The 22,667-nt window shown below is 41.1% G+C and overlaps 1 protein-coding gene across 4 annotated transcripts in view; it reads right to left on the bottom strand.

The window, feature by feature from the left end:
• The window catches only part of LOC127574218 (protein FAM135B-like), a 249,465-nt gene that overhangs the window by 136,723 nt on the left and 90,075 nt on the right, over positions 1-22,667 (bottom strand). The gene's annotated exons all lie outside the window — the stretch shown is intronic.

Raw genomic sequence — 22,667 nt, 5'->3', positions numbered from 1 at the left:
GACAGGGGGGGAGAAGTGCCATGGAAATCTGATTTGGAAAAAAACAGAATTTGTGTAAGTAAAGAATGTGAAGGAGGGGAAAGTTTTTTTTTAAAAAAAAAAGGTTCAAACATGATAAACAATTGAAAACAGACACTGGGATTACAGAACAAAATGCACAGACTCATGATAAGTATTGACTGATGCAGGATTGGGAAAAAGGAACAGAATTGGCCAAGGATTGAAAAGCAAAGTACTGAAGATGCTGCAAATCTGAAACAACAGCAAAAAATGCTGGAAATGTTCAGCAGACCAGGCAACATCTGTGGAGGAAGAAACAGAGATAATGCCTTGAGCTGAAGACCCTTCCCCTCCTCCCTATTATGAAGGATCATCAACCTGAATTATTTGCCCTCCCTCCAAAGATAATGCTCCACCTGCTAACCACACCCAGAATGTGCCTCTCCTGTATAAGAACTCACCATGTTCAAATGCAAACTTGAAAGTTAGTTACCTGAAGCTGTTGAATTTAACATTAAGCCCCAATGACTATAGAGTGCCTGGATGAAAGATGAGATGTTGTTCCTCGAGGTTACATTGGGATTTGTTGGAACTATGTATGAGACTAAAGACAGAGAGGTCAGAGTGAAATGGGATAGAGAATTAAAGTGAAAAGAAACTGAAAATTCATGGGTATCTTTGCAGGCCTTTGTATTCTGCAAAACAGTTACCCAATCTGCATTTGGTTTCTCCAATGTTGAGATCACATCATGAGCACTAAATGCAGCATACTAGATTGGAAGAAGAAGCAGTGCAAGAGAAGGGAGTGTTGAGTCTTAATGGAGGTGGGAGTGTGAACAGGGAGTCCTAGAGGTAATGCTGAAAAGGAAGTGATGAGGAAGAGGCATCTGATGGAGTCATCGTACAAGACGGTGGTGACAGAAATATTCCAAGTGCACAGAAAATGGCATTCATTGCATAGCTTGGATTATTTCTAGAGTTCTATAGGCAGGATGCATACAAGAGACCACTGGGCAGGCACAAAGATATCAAGTGGTGTGCAAGGCCCATTCTGACATAATTTGCATAAAACTGTTCCATGCACAGGTCTGACAAATAGCAAGTTGAAGTCTGCCTTGACATTGTTTAAGGAGGACCTGATACTACCTGGTTGCTTGTCAAGGAGTCTGAGATAATCACTGTTCCTCCCTCTGAGCCTGGCTTGATCCTCTCCCCTGTCAATATGCCACCCTATCCAGCCTCTCTTTGCGATCCCTCCATATTGTCATTACCATGTCAAATCTTCCTCTACCCACACCCCCACATTGCCCCACTGATTTTTTTTAAAAATCCCACAATCTACTATTGAACTCACTTCCTCCACAAGCTACAATGCCAGGAGCAATAGAAGAAAAGGCCTTTGTTCACATGGAATCACCAGGACCTGCTCTAGTGCACACAATGCATTGAGCAGGATAGAATTTCAATGGCAGTGTGACTTTGCACTCCCTTTTTGATCTCTCCTCTTCCCCCACCTCCCTGTGCAATGTGATTTTAATGAAATTTTCCAGGCACCATGCAATTTCCAGAGCAATGTGCTTTTAAATTGTCAGCTGGAATTGAATATTCATTAACAACAGCACCAAAATACAGAGGAAATTTGTCAATAGTAAAGTTACTCTGCCAACATTGTTAAATAAAATGTCATGCCTTTTTCTAAACACAGACAAAATTAAAGAAAATGCAGTCCTTTTTCACTGTCCATCCTCACCCCTTTACTTCAGCAGGGTTGTCAATCCATTAATTATAATAAATGGAGAGAGAGTAAGATAAGCATATTTGTTTCAAAAGTTTCCATTACAGAGCCCCTAGGTGCAATTTTGGTGCCTGCTTTACCATTTGATTCATGTTCTAAGTTCTCTCTTTCTCTAGGTCTTTCCAACTGGGCATCCACCATTCTTAGCCTGGGGACTGATGACCTCCTGCCAAGCCATTGCTAACACTACTGTTAATCCATCTGTTAGAAGATATGCAACAGTGGCTCTCTCGATTCACACTTTGATTCTCTTTCCCTATTTGCCCTATAGGGAAGCTTCTGGTCTCTGCTTGACACCTTTCTCTGTAGGTAGAGCCAAAAATGCAAACACAGTGTGTTGAAGATGCTTTCATGTCAAAAGCACTTTCATGCCATAGATCTGTGAAAGAAGCCTGGATGCTTTGTAGATAAATCAACAATTCAGTCCTAATCTTGCTGATCTCAGAATCAGGAAAGCAGCTGCTGCACTATAATTAGCATTACTACCTCTGTGCCAGGAAGTGAAAGGTTAGCAAGAGCTCCTTTTCCATAGTCTTTAATTGAAACTGTTTGTGTGGAAAGTAGCAAGGTTATGATGACTTTCTCCCATCCAAACAAGCAACTTGACCGGAGTACTGAAAGCAAACTGCAAGAGGTAAAGCTACTAACAAGAGTTACAGGAACAGAAGAAAGAAAAACTGCATGTGTGGTCTCCTTCTGATCCTCCCATTTTTGTCCCATTTACCACCCCCTCCCCTGCAGCCCCCTATCACCCATCTTCATTCCCCCAACCACCCCCCCCCCCCCATGCCCCACAGATTCCCATGATGTTTGGTCTGGTTCCATCTGCCATTCACCTCTCCCCAAATGATTCCTATGATCATCTCCTTTACTTATCAGACTCCTGCGCACTGGTAGCCCTTTATGTTGCTGCCTATCACCTTCCAGCAGCTGTCTCCAACCTTCACCCTCCCCCTCTCTCACACCATGAGCTTCTCACTTTTTTCTCTCTGTCTGCCATCCACCTGCCACTGTCTCACATCCCCACCCCACCTCCCCTCACCCATCTTGTGCAACCTGCCTATCACCTTTCACCTGTCCTCAGTCCACCACTCACCTCAGGCTCCTGTCTCACCACTCCCCCTCTCTTCTTTATACTGGCCATCTCCCCGACAGGGGAATGAGTGTGTGCCTGTGAATGTATGTGTGTCTTTCTGGGAGTGTGAGAGAACATGTGTGTGTCTTTGTCTGGGAGCCTGTGTGTGTATGTGTACGTACTGATGGTGTGTGTGTGTGTGTGTGTGTGTGTGTGTGTGTGTGTGTGTGTGTGTGTGTGTGTATATGAATGTGTGTGCATCTGTATCTGGGAGTGTATGTGTGCATGTGTCCACACATTGTGGGAAGTTGAGTGGAGGTGGAGGGATAAGTGAGATGGAATGCATTAAAACATTTGAAGGTTTTATGGACAAAGACCAGAATTTTCTTTTAAAATCTAATCCAAAAGGAGTGAGTTCTTGGCTCCATTTTGTTAGTGGTATTGAATTTATTTTTGCGGCACATTATTTCATTGAAATGAAAATCATCCTTTTATTTTTCCATCAGGCTTTTAAATTGATTATGTTGCAATCTGCTTATGTTTAATCTTTTGCAAGCAAATAGGTCATCAATTTCACGGAAGTGCAAATACTTCATTCAGGTTCAGACCGAGGTTATGTGATCTACTTTTCAAAATGTAAAAAAGATTTACTTTTACCAAAATATTTTTACAATGAATCCATCGAAACTGAAAGAGCTGATTCAGGCTTTTTTTTAAACCAACCTTACTTGCCTATAATAGAAATATATAAACCTGGACAAATAAGATTTAATATGTCTGTTTCAACCATACTTGCGTAGAGAGGCTTGAAGCTTCAACCCAAACTCTAAGTTACAGCTAAAAAGCAAGGAACAAATTGGCTTTAGCTGGAGAAAAAAATAACTGGTACAACACAGGCTTTGGGACTTTCTAATCATGCAAGTAGGCCACATGCATCACCTTGAACTTTTTTAGTTGATCAGCAAACCAGCATGGATTTACAAAGGTTAAGCCATGCCTGACAAACCTATTTTTTCTTGAAGAGCTGACCAAAGTAATAGTAAGGGTAGAATTTATGGAGATTATTTATATGGGTTTCCAGAAGACACTTAATGAAGTGTCTCATCAGAGTCCCCCATTAGTGAAAGCTGAAACTTATGGAATTAATGGAAAATTATTGACCTGATTAGGAAATTGCCTGACTGGCAGAAAATGGCAGATACCCTTAATTGGCCGAATGTGTGATTACTCCTGCAAGGAATTATATTGGATCCTAGGAATTGGACCCATGGGCACTTTTTTTTAAAATGTGGGAACACCGCATAAAAGTGGTTTTCTGTGGGTTAGATCTGTTCTTTGTCAATCTGCATCCACTGGGAAACTGGCCTGGGCATAACTCTGCACAATTTCTCCTTAGATGGGGTGACATTTTCTTGGCATCAGACAAGCAGCTCATGTTATCATGTGCACAGTGGCAATTTTGTACTATACAGTACAAAAATAGACAACCTTTGACCTTTGCTGCTTCTTCTGTGTTTTATAACCAAAGCCCACAACAGATCTAAAGGGCCCCCAATGTGACGTTAATGTTCATCTCGCAGCCACTGCCAGACTCAGATTTCATTTCTCAAGGCATCACTGTGGGCACCCATGATGCCTGCAGCATTTCTATATTCTGCCTCTCATTGTAAGATGCTGCAACATCTGCCAGATTGAGCAGCTGGTACCTGATAATAGCAGCATATCTCCTGCAGGAAGGGGCTTGATCATTGCATTCAATCACAGTGGGTATCACCACACTCTCTCTCTCTCTCTCCCTCCCTCCCTCCCTCCCTCCCTCCCTCCCTCCCTCCCTCCCTCCCTCCCTCCCTCCCTCCCTCCTCTCTCTCTCTCTCTCTCTCTCTCTCTCTCTCTCTCTCTCTCTCTTCCCCCCCCCCCCCCCCCCCCCCCCCCCCTCTGTGGAGCTTTTCATTTCTCTCATGCCACCCCCAAGAACTCTTTCCAGCCTTTTCTGCATCTCATCTGTGGCTGCCTTCGTGAGAGCTTCTTTAAGGCCTAACTACCTTTCCAACAGTCAGTGCGACAAGGCTCTATGTGCAGTTCCCGCTAGGAACCTCACAGACCCCATTTTAGCCCATAATTCAGTATGTGAAATGCCACAGTGCTACTTTTAAACATAGCTTTGTCCATTTTTTCCCAAGAGGTTGGAGAGGGTCCTCAATGGTTTGTAGTCAACAATTAAGCTTAAATATAAAATTTATCACATTTTGTTTACCAGACATTTTAAAGAAGAGCAAAAGCAGCATTTGAGGTTTAGTCACAGATTAGCCATGAATACGGAGATATAATGATTCATTGCTATCCCCTTGGAGAATAGGGACAGGAGTAGGCTGGTGAGTACATGGTTCTAGTTCTGTCATTCAAAGTGGACAAGAACCTAGCAGATGGAAAAAAATCATGTGAAAAAAAAGTGAAGATTTCTGTGCACAAAATAGAAAAGCAGAATTTTTTTTTTAAGAGATGAAAGATTGGGTAATGTTGATATTCATAGGGACCAAGGTGTCCTTGTACACAAGTCACTGAAAGCCAACATGCAGATGCAGCAAGTAATTAGGAAGGCAAATTGGATGTTGGTGTTTATTATGAGAAAATACATGAATGATGATGTCTTAACACAATTATATAGGTCCTTGGCAGGGGTAAACCTATTTCCTTTCTTAACCTCATATATGGCTTTTGCCTTATATTCAATTTCATTGCTTAAAGTTCTATAAATCTCATATTTAAATTGATGACTGTGTATTGTTCTAGCATTCTCTCTAATCGCTTGAGAATATAAGCAAAATTATTAAAAGTTCATTAAAAATATGGCTGCGTTGATTTGCACATTGGATCGTGCTCAAGTGGGAGCTGTTGGGTTCTAAGCAGCTAGTTTGGATTTCTATTTTTAAATGTTGACCTGATGTGATTACCCAAAAAGCAAAGCTTAGCATTAGGCTTGGTTCCAAATGTGTTTAGAAAAGTGGAACGAAGAACCAGATATTCACGGTAGTGTAGCAGTTAGCGCAATGCTATTACAGTGCCAGCGACCCGGGTCCAATTCCCGCCGCTGTCCGTAAGAAGTTTGTATGTTCTCCCCGTGTCTGCGTGGGTTTCCTCCAGGTGCTCTGGTTTCCTCCCACATTCCAAAGACATACGGGTTAGAAAGTTGTGGGCATGCTATGTTGGCGCCAGAAGTGTGCCGACATTTCCAGGCTGCCCCCAGAACACTCTACACAAAAGATGCATTTCACAGTGTGTTTTGATGTACATGTGACTAATAAAGATCTTATCTTATCTTATATTCATCGATCAGTTGCCCAAACACTCCCCTATCCCCAAACTGGCCACTGATCTGCCATCTATCACATCCCTGTCCTTCCTGGACCACTTAGCTGGTCCTCACTACTGCATCTTGGGCCTCTCTTCCCTGCAACCAAAAATCCTTCCTGTCTGATGACATCACAGATTCCCCCCACTCTCTTAGACTTAGACTTCACACACTGATATGATGCAAAAGGAAGTCCAATGGATATGCAAGGCCAATACAGTTGTGCATGACACTTGGACCTTGCGTACTTCTAAATTTTGCAGTAGATCATCCTCAAATATGCTTTTGAAGGTTACATTCTGTTTCCAAGCCACCACCCAGACCTTAGACAAAGGAGTCAAGAGTGACCGTCAAGGAGATTCTACTGTAACTTTCAAAAATTAATTGGACATCTACAAAACAAATCGCGGGGCTATTTAGAAAGTGCAAATGAGTGGGACTAAATGCTGAACACTTTCAGGGACACACACAGTGGGCTAAAATAACTTCTACTGTGCTTTTCAGTTCTATGAGCTTCAGAAATAGAACTTGATTAAAAACAGCAGGGTGAAAATAGCTAACAATAAGGGGGCATAATTTTGAGGGGATTGGAGGAAGGTACAAGGGGGATGTCAGAGGTAAAAGTTTTTTTTTACATGGAGTGATGGGTGCATGGAATGCACTGCCGGCAGAGGTTGTGGGGGCAGATACATTAGGGACATTTAAGAGACTTTTAGATAGACACATGAATGGTAGAAAATGGAGGGCTATGTGGGAAGGAAGGGTTAGATAGATATTAGAGCAGGATAAAATGGGCCGAAGGGTCTGCATTGTGCTGTAATGTTCTATGTTCTAATACAAAAACATGGGAGGAATGGCTCCCTCTAAGGGACAGAAGGTGGGTTCCTCAGTTGTCAGTAATATAATTTCCCCAAAGTCAAGCTACTCCTGAAGGGGAGGAAGAAAATTGAAAGGGGAGCAGAAATGTTTATAATTGTTTTTGAATTCTGATGCAACAATGTTGAATGACTAAATTAATGAAAAACGATAACATGCAGTTCCTGAATCACGTATTATCAATGACAGTGGCACTCACCAACACTGCAAGCTAACTATTCCATTGTGAAGATAATTGCATTTAGCGCCACGTTCATTTTGCCAGAAATGAAGTGGTTCGTGCCCACGTGTAACATGGCCTGAACAATCTTCAACTGTTAAGTGGTAAAAAACACAAGTCCAAGCAATGATATCACCAACATCAGACACCTTTGCCATCTGTACACCTCAATTATCAAGATTCCTGAAGTCACCTTTGATCAGTAGCTTTTATCTGGACCCACCATGTAATTACTGTAGCTATTCAAATGAATGCAGGGAATTTTGTAGTGTGTGGGTCTCCTCCAAACCATCAAAGGCTCTCCACCACAGATAAGGAAAGCTAGACTTCTGATGAAGGGTCTTGATCCAAAACATCGACTATCCATTTTCCTCCATAGGTGCTGCCTGGCCCACTGAGTTCGTCCAGTATCTCGTTCGTTGTTCTAGATACCAGCACCTGCAGTCTCTTGTGTCTCGATGACATGATGGAATATTCTCAACCTATCAGATGAATTTAATTCCCCAAGTACCTTGGTTGGATTTGTACTGCTACTGATTGCTCCATATCATTAATGCAGGCCTCTAGATTAGCACCCCAATAACAAAACCATGATACCATCATACCCAAGACAAAACAGTCCACTTAATCAGTACCCACCCCATACACTAACTTGGACAATCACAGGTGCACTGGAAATGCAGCATTTTTAATCTACAGATTGTATTAAAGTGATTTTCCAATGCTTCTTTGACAGCATAACCTCTACCAACTAAAAGGTCAAGGGCCAAAGGTGCACGGAAGCATCACCAAGATTCCCTCTGAGTGATACATGAGCCTGGCTTGGACAAAATAACAGCAGAAACTCCTGGGGACACTCAGCAGATCAGACAGCAACTATGGAAAGAAAAACAGTTAACATTTCAGGTCCCAGACCTTTCATTGGAATTGGGAGAGAGAACGTTTTTTTTTCAGTGACAAGGAAGGTGGGGGAGAGAGGGGAAGAACATGTGGAATATGCCTTTTAACATGAGGCCCAATGAGTTAATGTGGCAGTTAAAAGCACACAATCCTTCTTTGAATTATGTGTTGTTGAAAACAAGGCTGTGGGACATGTTCAGTCGTCTAAGCTATTCTAATGGAGAGAGAAAAACTGAGACAAAAAAAATCACAGATGGGTAATTGGCAGAAATAGCCATTTCTGATACATATAGAAAGTAACAGTGAGTTACTAAGAATTGGAGAAATTGATATTGAGTCCGGAAGACTGCAATGCGGTCGAAGAGAAGATGAAATGTTGTGCCTCAAGCTTGCATTGGGCCTCATTGTAACAGTGCAGGAGGCCACAGACAGATAGGTCAGAGTGGGAGTGGGATGGTGAATTAAAGTGGCAGACAACAGACAGTGCAGGGTCACCACAATGGACTGAATTCAGATGTTCTGCAAAGCAATTACCAAATCTGTGTTTGGCCTCTCCAATGTGGAGGAGACCACATTGTGAACAACGAATTGCAATACGCTAGATTGGAAGAAAATCCAAGTGAATTGCTGCTTCACCAAGAAAGACTGGGTCCCTACATGGTGGGAAGAGAAGAAGTGCAAGGAGAGATGTTGCCCCTCCTGCAGTCGAAATGTCCTGGAACTTCCTATATTTGGTAGCAGTTTAAGAAACTTCTCAAGGACAACTACAAATGAGCAATAAATATGAGATCTGGCAGCAACACCTACATCCTGAGAATTAGTAATAAAAGGTTCTTGCTGCATTTTTCACAATGTACAACACATCTGCACCACAACAATCAAAAGCTGAAATTGGATTTCCATGAGTACAGTGCTGTTAATTTAATTAATGTTTGCCTTTAGTGACTGCTGATAGCATTAGCAATTTATTGCTGGATGAGCTCACAGGCACAAGGTATGACCTTGTGTAATATCACACACAACGTGAAGGTTAAATAAGATGATTCCTATTCTGCATTTTCAAAGATAGTTTACCGCAAAGTTAATGATGTGCACTTCAATCCACATTAGAATTTTATGGTATTATATTTCAAAATTTCATTAGATGTTGATGCTTGAAGCATCCTCACTAAAATTTATTATACTCTAGTATCTGATTTAGTATCAGATGAGTGGTATTTAGCCAGAAGAAACTTATATTGATTTTGCACCTTATTGTATTTCTAGGGCTAATACAAAACACTTCAGATACATTGAATCACTTCGAAATGCCCTCACTTGCTTGGTAGGTAAACACAATTCCACTGTGCACATTTCAAGATTCCTCAAATGGCAATGTCGTATCACCTGTTAAACTGTTTCTGGTGGTGTTAGTTGGTGGAGGTGTAATGGCCAGGACAACTGTCTCTTCTGAAGGAAAGCAGTCCCGACAATGAAACATGATCTCACCACTACTAAGTAGGTTGTATACCGCAGTCTTGAAGTGGAATTTGAATCCACAATCTTCTTACAGTCTTGAACAATGTTTCCAGGTTACATTTGGATGACTCTCGCTGGTTGGAGACAGAGGTCCCAACTAATATCAGGAGGTGATATTAGAGGAGTGCAGGTAAATATCTGTCTCACCTGAAGGGACTGTTTGGGTTCCTGAATGGAGGTGGTGTAGGGGCAGATGTGACACCTACAGTGGGGGCAGTGGAAAGTTCTCGGGGTGGGAGCGGGATGGGTGGAGAGGGAGGAATGAACTAGGGAGTCGCGGAGAGAGCAGTTCCTGCAAAAGGCAGAAAGGGATAGGGAGTGGAAGATATGGTTGGTGGTGGGGCATGAACATTGAATTCTTCCACATTAAGTAAACCAAACCCCATGCCCCCCACCTTGCCTCTTCTTTTCTTCCCTTTCCTAGCCTCTCTCTTTGTTCTCCTTGCCATTTTTTTTCCCTCCTCCTCTTCCCCCGTGAGGCACCTGCCTCTATACCTTTAACCAATCCCCTGGTAAATCTGCTCTCCCCTCCTCCCCCACACCTGCCTATCACTATCTCTTACCTGCATCTACCTATCACCACCTTGTGCCCACCCCACCTCCCCTCTTTTGTCCACCTATCACTGCTCTGCTCCCCCCCCCATACATTGGGCCTCCCCTTTTCCTATCTTCAGTCCTGACCTGAAATGTCGACCGACTGTTTTCCTCCACGGATGCTGTCTGGCCTGCTGAGTTCCTCCAGCATCTGCAGTCCTTTGTTTCTCTAAGGCTCTATCTCAGTTTTGCCTTCTGTCAAAGCCAATTAGAGGGCAGGGCCTCCGCACTGAGCCATCTGAGGCTTAGTGACATCAACACCTTGCTTGTGAGCATGCATTGCCAGTGGGATCAATCCTTTGTATGCAGTACAAATGAGAATAGGGACCATGGGCGGCAATTCCAAGTGCAGACTGGGTTCAGCAAGATCCAGCCTATTGCTTGTTCCTCATGTCTTAAGTAAAAATAAATAAAAGCACAACATGGCCCCAATAACTGACTCAAAACACATTAAGGGGTTTGTGAGTAAAACAGGAGGATTGGAGCAATTTAGAAATAGATTTTTTTTAAATTGGTATGCTTGATTTAAAAATAGTTCTCTTTTCCTACAAATCACTATAAAAATGAATCCTTCATTCTGAAGAATGATTAGTATTGTACAATCAGGTGCATTTACACATTGGAGAAACATTTAGCCATTAGAATAGCAAAGAAATATTCTTTGTGTTCTAAAGGCGATTCTGCAAGCATATTGTGCTTTCTGCAACCTGTAGCTGCAGCCTTTCATTGGACTTATTGTGTTCCTTTACATTAATAAGGACAACACTGTAGATTGTAGAATCATCTGATAGATAAAAACACATAATAAATCAACATTATTTTCTGACTTGGTTGAAAGCTTAAAGTCTGGCTTTGAGCTACTAAAGTTGGACTCGACAGCTCCAGATTAAAAAGGAAAAACACAAGCAACATTTCCAGCTGCTGACAGCTTGTTTACTCTGGATACTTCACACCTTTTGAGTTGTTGGTATACCATTTCTACTTTTGGTCCAACTATCTTTCTTCTCTCAAAGTTACTGCCCTCAAGATGAGCTACTACTCCACAAGCATTGGACTCAAATATCGCGTAAAGGTGGCCATTCTTTATCAGTGAGGCTATCTGACTGCAAGAGACGTTGCAAATGAACAGTTCTCTTCAGTATCAACATCAATATGTCTGCACATCAGCAGCACTTAGTGGTGAGCAATCAGAATTGGAAAATTGGGCCAATTCCACCTTCTCTAACCAACAAGCATTTGGCCCAATTTCTTTACCACTTATCTAATCAAGATCAAATAATTCAACATCAGAGTACAGATCAAATCTGAGACTTCTCTATAAATTACAGTACAACTACACACTGTTTAATCAGTGAGTCATTGGGGTGTGGGCAGTTCTCACTATGAGTAATGTACCACTGGTAAGGTCTGAAGACTCCAGAATTCCAGGTCTCGACTTTAACCCCCCTCCCATTACAAAAATAGAGTGTTGGGGGCTGTGAGGGCTGAGGAGGGTGGGGATAAAATTAAGCCAAATCTATATACAGACCTGAGGTTGTTCTGCATGCTAACATTTAAAGTAAAGTCCTATAAATAAATCAGACTGGGATCTCAGCTTTGACCCATCTAGGTTTTCCTTCCATCCACACACTAACTATCCTAAGCTCTGCTCTTTCCCCACCCAATTTAAAGTATGTTCCATCATTTTCCTGTGCTCATTACCTGCCTTACTTCTGGTTATCTTGAAAATAGATCCTTGAATTTAAATAGTCTTCAAAACGTTCACCTTCCTTTTTCCTCAGATGCCGGCTTCTTGTATATTCTCATTTTATTTCAAATTTCCATTGTTTTTGATTTTACTTTTCATTGTAGTACAGGAACAGATTCCATTTGTTTCAGTGCCTCATTCCGTTTGAAGATGGTAACTGCAACTGTTGTACTGAACTGTCAACTTTGAACCAATGATAACCAATTGCCTTAAGGATATCATGAAACATGTACATGTACATTTCCAAGCACGTGTAAGATTTAGATTCTATCTGATGGTGTACCATTTTATTACATTTTCCAAAACAGGATTAGAACACACCAGCATTTTTATACAACATTTAGATATAAATGGAATATAATTGACAGGTAACTCATTAATTATTACTTCTCTGACACACTCTAAAATTCTAACTGGTTCATCAGCACAATTTTAATAGGATGATAAAGCCATCAATAAGTAAATTTGCTGATCTTGCATGCAAAATATGATTGAGAAGACAGAATCAGTCAATGTACCCCTGCATACACATGAAAAGGAACTTGAAACAAAAACCAAATTAGGGAATACTTGTGACTGAGTTTCAAACTCGTCACCTTTTTGAAGGTTAGAGATTATTTTAGTACATGTTTAAATAATGGGCTGAGCCCATAAATGATAATTCTGTTCTGGAAATCACGAACTTTGAAAACGCACCAGCAGATAACAGACATCTTGTTCGGACTATAAATTGAGCGTTTGAAATATTTTATTTGAAGCATGTAACGGATAGGGAACTATATTTTGAAAGAAAGAAGTTAGAAGAGTTAATTATAGCATGACAGATATTTGAGTAGGTACTGGGACTACAATATGAAAACCCTGAAATAATGCAGTGCCTTACACAATCTCAGATTAGCCCAAAGCGCATCACATCTGATGAAATACTTTAGAAATATCTGCCCTGATTACAAAAGGGAAGCAGGATTGCTGTACAAGATGTCCAAACTGGAGCTGGTTACAGAGAATCCAATGGTGTGGAAGCTTGACAATTTTAATGCCAGTGCCTCATTAAAATAAAACTCCCCGGAGCAACATTAGACAACTTGGTCAGTGGGCAGGAGTGGAAATCTGGCAGCAGGGGGCAACAGTCAGAGATTGTGAAGCAGCCTAGCCAGATGAATCATTAAACCGACAATATTCCATTAAGTACCTGCAATATTAACAGAAAAAAAACTAAACTGTTCAGAAAATATTTAAGATATTTGAAATCACAATAGCTACATTGTGTATTTCATTATTGGAAAAGAGAAGTTGGTATATATTATCAAATATTAAACAGAGAAACAGCCTTAATAAACCAAACCACATATAATTAAATTGTATATTATCCTCACATGTAATATCTAATTAGTTTTATAAATTCAAGATCTATTTTCAAGTTGAACAGCAAATACTCTTTTATCTAAAACATCAGGATTTTTCAAATAATTAGTTTATTTTTCTTTTTTAAAGAGATTTTGGAGAAGTGTGAAGTTTTTTAAACTGGTAATTAACGGCAAGGTTGAAAGGAGGAGAAGAGCAGAAATTCATCCACAGCCGTCTAAGCTAAATACAGCATAAAGTGTAAGATGTGCATTGTATTCCACTTCTGAAATTCAGATGCATTAACTTCAACATATGGTTATTGTCATTACCTTGCATAAAGGAGGAAGGTTGTGAATGCACGAAAGAAATCAACCAAACCCCATGTTATTGTTGCAAGAGCTCTCAGGGCATTATCCTAGACCCAACCATCTTCAGCTGCTTTATTAATGGCCATCATTCCATCACAAGGTTCAGTTCCAATAACTCTCAAGAAGTTTAACATTATCCAGGACAAAGCAATCCACTTGACTGGCACTCCAACCATCCCCTCCACCACCAGCACACAGTCTCTGCAGGGTGTACTATCTACAAAATGTAGTGTCGTTATTCGCCCAGGGTACTTTGACAGCACTTCTGAAATCTGTACCTTGATCACCAAGAACGTCAAGGACAGCGAGCACATGGGAACACCATTACCGTAGTTACTCTCCAAGTCATACACCATTCTGACTTGGAAATACATGTTGTTGGGAACTGTCAACTGTGGAAGTACAATGATTGTAACAATTCAAGAAGGTGGCTCACCATCACCTTGTCACGGGCAATAAATGGTCATTCATGTAACTGTGATTAGACAATACCAAAATTGACTTTTATAACCCACTGCAGGAAGTAGTAATGGAGTTAACACACTCTGGAATTCTTAAAAAGAATGTTAGGAAGGAGCTAGTGTGATCTGTTCTGATTTTAATACAATGAGGATAAAGAGAAGCAAATGGAAAAAGGGACATTCAGAGAAGGAGTTATAGTGGGAACTGAGGAAGCAGAGTGCCCTTTGACATAGAGATTGAAATACAATTCAGGCAGTTTGAAACCTTCTTCCTTCTAAGTAAAATCAGTTTCCTGACTAAAAATTTGAAAATGCTGATTGAATGCTCAGGAAACTGTCCATTTCCTTCACCATAACCCCAGCAATGCCACCATCATATGTTCTTCAGCAAACCTGCATCGTAAATGAACCAGCATAGTAAATGGAGTACTCATCATTAAAATTCTTCTATATCTTTCATCGAGGTTTCCCTTGTGGTTTTGATTCATCTTCTCACCACAGCTCCAGTGACTGCGGTTCAGTCAAGACATTTGATGCCTGTTTTGGAGCTTGGACTTTCTCCCTATGACTCTGTGGAATTCCCCTGGGTGCTTTGGTTTCCTCCCATATCTCAAAGACATGCTGGTTGGCTGGTACCATGCATCCTTGGTGTAGGTGGATGTCAGGAGAATTAGGAAGAGCTGATGGGTGCATGAGAGGAACAGGCTACAGAGAAATAAGCAGGAGAATGAGACTGATGGGATTGCTCTGAGAGTGGTGCAGACTCAATGGATCAAATGGCCTCCTTCTATGCTGTGAGAAAATATGAGAAATATGTGAAAGGTATTTGACAGAAATTTGTAATTCATTCAGTTGGTTGGCAGGTAGGCATGGAAATTAACAATGTTCCTGGTACCTGAGTGAATTAAGAGAACTGCCATAAGTTCAAGCATGTTGTTGGGGCAGACTAGTGCCTCTTCTAAACCTGACTCCAGTCCAAGTAATTATTTTGACATTGGGTGCCTGAAATGCAAACCATTCCATTCCCCAGCACCAACATCCCTTGACCTGATGAAAAAAAAATCAATACTCCTAGCGATACTAACAAAATCAATAAAACAAAATGTCTTAACACACAGGAGTCAACTTTAGAGAAATGTTTGATGTAAAATTTTCAAATGGTAGCCAGACATCTCACTGCATCCTCTAACTCTAATACTGAGGCACAAATAAACAACACAAAGTACGTCTGTAAAAGGGACTGCAGTGGTCACGTCAAAAGTATAATCTCAATCTTCACTCTTTGCTGTCTTACTATTTCTGTATTTATTGTGCTTGCTTTGTCTTTCTTCATAGCTGTAGCACTGTCAGATGCTTTACGTAGGATTTTCTTTCTCATTTAAAGTAAATCCAAACACTCCAGTAAAATTCCACTCTTTCTGAGGCTTAGTCAATAAAACATGAGGACAGTGATGATATCATGGATAGTTCTGATCTTAGAATAATTTAAATTTACAGTAACCATAAGAAGTAATTTTAATTATCTTTCTAGGTGTTTTTTTTCTTTTACTCTCAAGACCTGTGAATCACCAGGATGGCTCTTATTACCCGACCACTGTTTTCTCTGATAAGGTGGTGGTGGTCTGCTTCTTCCCCAGTTGCTGCCTCTATTTTTCTGTAGCAAATTAACACAAATTCAGCAAGCAGCAGGCTGATGGGAACAGAGCCACCTTCCAGGTCACACACCATTCTGATTTTGGAAATATTTAGATGGCATCCCACCATCACTAGATCAATCCCGAACTGTGCTGTGGGAGTGCCTTCAATCAGGAAGTGTTGCAATTCAAGAAAGCAGCTCATCATCAATCTCAAGAACAATGAGCAATAACTGCTGGCCTTGCCAATGGTACACATAACCCATCAATGAATGAAAACAATCTTGTGACAAAACTGTGGTGCTAAGCATATTGTTTGCCAATTTTAGTTCTTACTCATTCCAACAAGAAACAGAAGAGTCTTTCATGTGTTTTTTGAGTTTAGTGCAGATAGAGGTTCTTAAGTCCATTGAGTCCATGATGACCATCAAGCACCCATTTACACTTATCCTTGATGTAGCCCATGTGGCTTAAATGAAGATCAAGGCGTACACACACACCCGCTCAAACTTCAGAACTGCTGTTGGCAAATGTCCTCTGGATGTTAGAGCTCAAGATAGCCCTGCCATGATTATCAGTTCTTTAAGTGCAGCGTTGGTTGGGGGAGGGCGGAGCACCAGGAGAGAAGGCAGCACAATGGAAACTATGGGTGAGAAGATTTGATTGAAGTTTCTGGCTTTGAAGTGTTCAGCCATACGAACAAGGGATTTATGCCCATGGGTTTCCTTGATCCTCCACATCCCTCCTTTAGCATCTTTCCATTAAGTCCATCTGCTTGCTTGGTTTATTTATTCCAAAGTGTATTTACTCCTGACTTACTGCATCAATATACATTTTCATAGCTAACATCATTATACTACAATTTCATGTCAGAATGAAAATATAATGCATGTGTTCAGTGTTTAAAGGCTATTGTGGGAGGTAGTGACACTAGCAGCAAACTAGGTGATCCAAGAAAGAAAGCATCTCTTCTGTTGCCAGCTGAAGCTTGGTAAGATTGTCTTAGGCAATCAATGAATATCAATGGCACTGAAATAGTGCCATAATATCTCATTTGGATGTTTGTATTTAACTGACAGAGTATAATTATGTACAACGGCCACCTTAAATATTCACTGGATCCTGCTGCACTATTTTTTTCCCATAGGGCACTTGTTCCTTGCTTCTCATGCATTAATTTCCCAGCACCTGGGATAAAGCAGTTAGAGACCACCATGAATGTTAACCTGAGAGGAGTATTAGCCAAGCACACATGTAGGGAATGCAGAGAAAATAAAACATTTTTCTTACAGTATATTTACATTTACACAAATTAAATATTTCAAATAGCAGTTGAATACACAAGAGAACAGTTGCACAGGGAGCTGTTGTCTGTCAGTGATAATGTAGATGCAATCTGTTAAATCATAAAGCAAGTGTTCAGTGATTGAGACACAACAATAGTCTCTTTTCCAAAGCTAACATCAGTCTAATAGTGCAAAGGCCGTGACTGACGTAGCAGATAATTGCAGCTCCTGGAAACAAGTTTGCGTCTAGGAAATGGAGAGCAACGTCAAAATCCCAGTGTTAGAAATTCATTCACACAATTCCAAACAAAACCTGCAGATTATGCTAATCCTGTTTCCTGTTTTCCCTCAAACAGAGCTATTTAAAGGGCCAGCTCTCAAACTGCTTTCATTGTCCTCAGTGAGATCTCTGATCTTGAAAAAACTTCAACATAATCACCTTTATGTGCCTTTCACATTTTGCCTGTTATGGTCAAGGGCACGGTCACTCTTAACTTGCAAGCTTCAGGATCACTCCAGGCTGCTCCTGCTGATCTCTGCTACATGTCATACTTTGCTGCTGACTCCCGTGTTCGGAGGCCCACAGGAGAAGGCAGAATGGGTATGGGCTTTTGCCTGCATTACAGGCTTCCCCAAACTGCCGCCATTCTGAGTGTCATGTCCTTACAGATCCTATCTCGGTGTGCCTCTGAAGGATCCCTGCGCAACCCTACTACGCCTTCCCCCCCCCCCACCCCCGCCCTCCCACCCCACCAACCCCACAGAAAGAATATACGTCCTGTGGGTACTGTTCTTCCCCAGTCAGTCAGTCCAGGTTCCACTGAGCCCCATGCACTCCCAGCTTCCATTTATTCATTGCTAACACTCCTCTGCAATTGGAAGGATCTTGCTCACAAAGTGACACATGCCTTTAAGTGCTGCCTGCAAATATCACACCTGCTGTGTTACATTGTAACAATTGCAAGAACTTGCAATTAATTAGTAAATAGAGAATGCCACATTGGAACCAACAAACGTTGTTAAACAGGAAAGCCCAACCATGTTGAGCTGTGTACCTCACATTTGAGTTTCTCACACTTCATGCTACTTCCATTAACACCATTAGGGTGATCCACATTGCTGTTGTCATACCAAAAAAGGAAAATGGAGTGGAGCGATTGCTAGGCCCTCATCATGGGAATGTGTGCAGCTAAATGATTTCACGAGTTTTAGAACATAGAACATTACAGCACAGTACTGGCCCTTTGGCCCACAATGTTGTGCCAACATTTTATCCTGCTCTCATATCTATCTAACCCTTCCCTCCCACAAAACCCTCAATTTTTCTATCATTCATGTTCCTATTGAGTGCCTCAATTTGACGGCAGCATAGCTTTCCATCATCTAGGTCAGTAACCTTCACGAACACATACGAGAAGCTTGATCTAAAAGCAAAATTCAGGTGGTTTTACAACTTTAATTGGATAGAAAGAGTTCAGAGAGGTGGCTGAATCAATGGTGTTCTGCTCAGCAGCCATTCTTAGAGAGTAAGATGATATTTATTTATTAGTCAAATGTACATTGAAACACAGTGAAATGCGTCTTTTTGCATTACTGAGAATGTGCTGGGGGCAGCCTGCAAGTGTCGCCACTCTTCTGGCGCCAACATAGCATGCCCACAGCTCCTAACCTGTACGTCTTTGGAATGTGGGAGGAAACCGAAGCACTCAGAGGAAACCCACGCAGTCACAGGGAGAATTTACAGACTCCTTACAGACAGCGATGGGAATTGAACCCGGGTCACTGGTGCTGTAATAGCGTTATGCTAACTGCTACACTACTGTGCCACCCACCGACTTCAATTCCCTTACGATTGCAGTAAATGCAGGCTAAAAAGGAAGCAAAGCCCAGCTTTGACAGCTAAAGTCACCAAGAAACAAATTCCCATACAGCACCCTTAATGTAGAAAAGTATTCCAAGGCACATCAACTGGGCATTTCTTTCCTTACATCAGTGACTTCAGTTCCAAGTGCTTCACTGGCTGTAAAGTGTCATAGGGCATCCGTAATTACAAATAAATTAACACTAAGTTAGAGAAGGAGATACAAGGCCAATTTGACTTTAAAAAGAGGAAAGAAAAATGAAGAGTCAGTAAGGTTTATGGAAGGAATTTCTTAAATTAGACCCTGGCAACTGAAAGCAGGTTACAAATGGGCCAAATGGTATGTGACCAAATTGGAGAAATACAAAGTTCTTATAAGGTTGTAAGACCGAAGGAAAACACAGAGGAACAAAACTGAGGAATAATATTGAGGTATTGGTAAAAAGGGACCTAATATAGAGGACCAGTTGTGGGTGCCATGGGTTAGTTCCATGTGGGATTCTCCAACTCTACCATAGATGGGACTAGTAGAAGTTGTAGAACTGACAGGGTGGCTAAATAAGAGGGTTATTTGGATTGCTCTCCTCTGAGCATTTATCACCTTCCTTAATGATGATAGGGTTCAGATGTCTTAAATAATCATTACAACCACTACCCACAGGGATAGGAGACATTTGCACTATTGCATTATTACTGTTTTCTCATTTAATGTCAATCTTTTGTTCATAGGTATGACAGTAAGCCCATGAGTGCTCTGCAGGTGCAATATCCTGTGCTAAAGTACTGCACTACAAACATAGTAAGGTACGTAACATTACTTCAAACACTAATACAAACATCATTAGCAAAAACATTATTCATTCTGGTAGATCAACCACATGTTAATGATTTCCTGAACACTCATTACTGTATGAACTAGAATAAAATAATTTGAAGCAGCAAATGTGTGGCCACATTGTAATGAGTACATCATGTTCAATTGTTTCATACTCAAAGCCAAAGTGAATCTTTCAGCACAAATCCTGTTGAAGAAAAATCAATGCATCACAATCCAAAACTTAATCCAGAATAAACACTCATTCCAAAGCACACAGTCTGAGAAGAAAGGAGTGTTAATTCCCATTTGTGTTTATAATTGCTTGAATTAAAACAAGGGAAAAGGCGAAGAGATGCAGAGAGTTTATCCCATGATTGCCTGAGCCTCATGGATCACAAGAAAGCTCGAGATTTAATTCTTGATCTGAATTATATTGATGAATCTCAAATGGGACACAACAAGGTGACTACAATTAACCTCAGTTTAACTAGTCCAAGACCAGGAAATTTCAGGACCCAAACACAGCTCCACATGTTTTTTCTGTTGGCAGTAAAGCAGCATTGTGGGTCAACTTAACACAATTTGTGAAAGTTGTAGAAAAAGCAAGAGCTCCAAACATTGGCTTCAGCTTCATTTTCTGTATTGATCTGTTGCAAATTCTTGTTGTTGTTATAATATTTGCAGTCAATTCAATGAGGGACACACCTCTATACAAACTCTTCCAGCGATTGGGAACAGTCGCCAATGACTGAATGTCACCAGGCTGGGAGTGTGCTCCAAGGCAATCAGAGGAACCTGGACATGAACAGTGCATGGAGGAGACTTGTTCTTTGTGCACGTGGGGCCACAGAGTCCCTTCAGGTACTCTTGGCAGGAAGTTGACAGGGACATCTCTATAAGAACAAAGCGCTGTCTCTAAATGCCAGCGGTCCATTCAGAGACAACCACTCTGCCTGCTCCTATGGGCTGAAGGAAAAATATAGGAAGCCTCCTGTCCTTAAATGTGGAGTTTAGATGACCTTCCCAATACAGGCATGGGCAGAAAACTCTGTCAGAGATCCTTGAATGATGCTAATTCTATGAAGCTAGAAGTGACTGTTACCCTGGACTCCACATGCAGAACAGTACAGTCTCACAAATGAAGTCACAATTGAGGTCAAAGGAAGTCAAGGATCTCATGAAGGATAATAAATGCAGTTTGAGTGTTCACCCTTTAAATAGTTCAGTTTCTGGGGAAATGATGTCAGTATAAGTTGGTTGTTCCAGAAGTAAATAAGTCATTTGTTAGCCCATTTCAGCTGAAAATTCCACTGCAGACAAATTTTAAATTGCAGGTCTGTTTAGGTAATTTGTGGGAGTTCTAAACAAAAATCCCACCAAAATTGAGAAGAATTTTCCAAGAAGTGCTAAGGCACCAGGAAATGTATGCAAAGTTATTCTGCCTCAGGTTAACTTGTTTTCCATCAGGCAGAAGATAGACATGTTTGAAAACACGTACCACCAAGCCCAAGGACAACTTCCATCCTGCTGTTATAAGGCCCTTGAACATACCTCTCGTACAGTAAAGATGAACTCTTGATCTCTCAATCCACCTCGTCATGGCCCTTGCACCTTATTTGTCTACCTGCACTGCACTTTCTCTGTAACTGTAACACTATATTCTGCATTCTGTTCTTGTTTTTCCTTTTGTACTACCTCAATGTATTTATATATGGAATGATCTGTTTGGATGGTATGCAAACAAAGCTTTTTATTATATCTCGGCACATATGACAATAATAAACCAGTTACAGTTAAGTCAATCACCCTTAAAAACTTACACCATTACTAGCCACAAACAGTCTGCTAGAGGAACTCAGTGGATTGAGTAGCATCTGTGGGAGGAAAGGAATTATCAAAACCCTGCAACAGGACTGAGTGTGGAGGGAAGATGACCAGTATGAAGAGGAGATGGTCAATGGTGAGACAGGAGCCAGTGGTTTCCAGTATCTGCAGTCTTTTGCGTGTCCAGTTTAGTACACCATTACTAGCTTACGCCAATGTCCATACCCCTGGCTCAATGTCTTCAAGACTGGAGAAGAATAAGGAACAAACTGGAAAGAGAATTAAAAGCATAAATGTATGTATTGAAATAATTCTCAGGCAAACTGTTCTTGAACTCCACCAATAACACTTAAATTGGAGAAGTTAGGGTATTAAAAAAAAATTCTTTCAGAATCAGTCTGTCTAAACCACCATACAACCACTTATATATTTTTGAAGTGTAGTAAGCATTATAATGTAGGACTCCAAACAGCTGATTGTACACAGAAAAACCTCTCTCACAACAGTGGCTATATGTGTTTACCGTCTTCTGAGGCAGTTTGTCACGATCAAGGATACCTGCTTCCATTCGAACTTTGGGGTTCTGAGATGGCTAATGAGACCAATGTAGGAGCCACAGGCGGTTGGTGGGATGGACAGGCAAGTACTTTGCGAGGCCGTGCGCTCCTTTCACCACTTATGCAAGGATTCTGTGTGCATCATGTACATGGACTAGAGACTCCACTTTGAGAGATCATGGACCTGAAATTCCCAGGAGTTAGTGAACCATAGAACAATACAGCACAAAACAGGCCCTTCGGCCCACCATGTTGTGCCAACCTTTAAACCACACCTAAGACTATTTATGCATGAAGATGATGCATTTCTTCAAGGAAGCTCTGAGCACATTTTTGAACATTTTCCTCAGTTATTTGGTAATCAGAATAAGGTGTCTGTTTTGGGAGTTAGGTTTGCTTCTCTCCCTAGCTGAGGGACAAATACTGTCCAGAGTAATG

Source organism: Pristis pectinata, chromosome 9, assembly GCF_009764475.1.
Source record: "Pristis pectinata isolate sPriPec2 chromosome 9, sPriPec2.1.pri, whole genome shotgun sequence".
NCBI lineage: Eukaryota > Metazoa > Chordata > Chondrichthyes > Rhinopristiformes > Pristidae > Pristis > Pristis pectinata.
Note: the sequence above shows the minus strand (reverse complement) of the source record. Positions and strands in the feature narration are given on the sequence as shown.